Source organism: Myotis davidii, unplaced genomic scaffold (genome assembly GCF_000327345.1).
Source record: "Myotis davidii unplaced genomic scaffold, ASM32734v1 scaffold443, whole genome shotgun sequence".
In the NCBI taxonomy this organism is placed as follows: Eukaryota; Metazoa; Chordata; class Mammalia; order Chiroptera; family Vespertilionidae; genus Myotis; species Myotis davidii.
In genome coordinates, this window is record NW_006294062.1 from 259,704 (window position 1) to 262,247 (window position 2,544).

Below are 2,544 nucleotides of genomic sequence, written 5' to 3' on the forward strand. Positions count from 1 at the left end.
CGCGGGAAAACACCCGGGGATGAGAAAGTAGGTGGTGCAGTACCCAGAGGCCTGTGGGCCAGGCTTTACAGCACAGACGAGGACAATGGCACGGTGACTTTTCCAGGCCAGTGGGAGCAGCCCTCCAGGGAGGAGGGAGAAGGGCGCCACCCCTTTTGCCTGATCTCACACCGTTCCCACCCAGGAGCATAAAGTGAAGGGCTGAGAGTGACCCAGGGGTCCAGGGAAGCGACTGCACCGCAAGGTCAACATTTGCTGAACCCTGGCACTAAATAAGCCCCGTGTGACCCGGCCCTGCCTCTTATGGGCAAGTGGCCTGACTTCTCAGCCTCGGCTTCCTGCCTGCAAAGTAGAGAAAAGAATCTCACAGGCAGAGATGAGGACCAAACGAGGTGTGGGTGCGGAGGACCCCCACACTGCACACAGGCAGGGCCACGCGTGAGAACTGGCCGACTTCTTCCTGCCGTGTTGCCCAGGACCGGGGAAGGGGCCCCAGCTCAGCAAAGACCCACCTCCGAGTTTGGAAAATTTAAAGTCAGTTCTCCAAGTAGTTATTTATTACCTCTGAGCTGCCAAAGCCTGTGCCCAGCACACGTCGGCATCCCTGTCATCACGCTTAGTAAACGTCAGGCATTTTAAATGATCTGTCTCAGAGCCTACCCTGTGAGGTGGGAATTAGCATTAGCTCCATGTTACAGATGGAGAAATGGAGACCCACAGAGATTACGTAACTTACCGAGAACCACAGAGCCAATTACTTACGGAGCTGGGGTCAAACCCTAGGCATTTTGATTCCAGAACCTGGCATTTAACTCTTCTCCATGTATAAAGCTGAAGCCAGAGGCCTTGAAACAGAAACCAGCACAGCTGGCCTGGCCACATGAAGGGGGCAGCATCGCTTGGTGGCTAAGATTAGAGATTACGAGGCTAGAATGCCTGAGTTTCATCCACTATCAGCTGTGTGACCTTGAACAAGTTACTTAACCTCTCTGAACCTCAATTTTCTGAAAATGATAAGGTTGCACTTCCTCAGAGAGTTATTGTGCAATTAACTACTTGCAAAGTGCCAAGGTGTGCCTGGCGCACAGTCAGCTCTCAGAAGTGTCAGTTGTCCTTGATTTTGTTGTGGACTTTTCAGAGCACTGTGTGGGAGTCTGGGGGCCGTGGCCTTGGTCATACTCATCTCTGTCACCTCATCTCCAGAATCCAATGGCTGAAAAATCATGACCTTCTAGCATTCCAGCAATCAAGCCCAGTGGGGTGGGGTGAGAAGAAAGAGGGCCAGGATTATTGACATTTTGCCCAAGAGGACAGGGAGGTCGAATAACTTTCCAGGGTCCCCCAGCATCGATGAGGCCGAGAGGCCAGCCCAGGTGTCCTATTCCCTATCTGGTACCTGAGACCCGAGACAATTAATGTTGACCATGGGCATGGGATCAGGGGCGTGGGTTCTGGAACTAGGTGGGTGGGGCTTGAATCCTGGATGGTGTGTATGTGGGACTGAAGAACTTCTCTGTCCTCACTGTCCCCAGCTGTAAAATGTGACTAACCATGGGAACCACCTCAGAAGGTTGCTGAGAGGTTTAAAGGCTGGACCGCTAGTAAGGAGCTCAGTGCCGCCTGGCCGGAGCAAGGGCTCCGGAGTGCAGCTCGAAGTGCCTGCAATGGGCCCCCAGGGTTTCCCATCTCATACCATATGCGAGGGCAGCCAGAGCCCACTGGCACAGGGGGGCCCATTTTGATGCCTCGGGGCTGAACCTGGCAAGTTCTCCCCTGAGCGTTTCTGCTGAGGATGGAGGCCCGTGAGTGGCTGGAACTCTGGGCTTCCAGTCTGGCCTGGCTCCTCTCCCCCTACGTTAGCCGGGGCTCCTCACTGTCCCTCTCTGGGCCCTAACTTTCTCAACTGTAGAAGGTGAAAAAGATACCCCCAGGGGCTGGGGAGGGGAGGCCTGGAGGGGACAACAGAAGGAGAGACACAGGAGCTGGGCCAACAGAAACGCCCCCCTGGGCCCAGGCCACCAGAGCCAGGCCCCACTCCCACTTCTGTGCACAGAGGGCCAGTGTTCACCAGTGAGTACTGAGGAGGCCTGGCCAGCTGAGGGAGCAGGACAGGACCTCCAGGAATGCTGCTACTATGACAACAGAGGCCCACCCCACCCTGCTCCATTTCCCTGCATCCCCGGGGCTGTGTGAGGCCCCTCCAGAGGCTCTCCCCGGGGAAGGCATACTTACGATTGACTGTCCCAGGCCGGGGCTGGTGACCAAGGCTGAGGAGACAGAGCCCTGTCCTCGTCCGTATTTAAGCAGTAGACTCGGGGGGCGCTGGGGGAGGCTGCTGGTGAATATTAACCAAGGTCAACTCAGTTATCAGAGGAGCAAACAGGGACTAAGTCCATCTGCTGGACACAGCCACCACCCCCGCTGCCTGGGGTGCCCCGCCCGGTGCGCAGGTCTCGGCTCTACCGACCAAAGGATGTCATTGTGCTGCTCGTAAACCGCAGCGTCCCGCGTTGGGGTGGGGCGGCATGACTCAGGCGCTTTGGG

At 56.4% G+C, this 2,544-nt stretch overlaps 1 protein-coding gene across 1 annotated transcript in view; it reads right to left on the bottom strand.

The window, feature by feature from the left end:
- The window catches only part of SERPINA1 (serpin peptidase inhibitor, clade A (alpha-1 antiproteinase, antitrypsin), member 1), a 9,202-nt gene extending 6,863 nt beyond the window's left edge, over positions 1–2,339 (bottom strand). The window contains exon 1 of the mRNA XM_006767958.2: positions 2,233–2,339. The gene's annotated coding sequence lies outside the window, so the exon portion shown is untranslated. The remainder of the gene's footprint in view (positions 1–2,232) is intronic.
- Between the last annotated feature and the right edge of the window lie 205 nt (positions 2,340–2,544).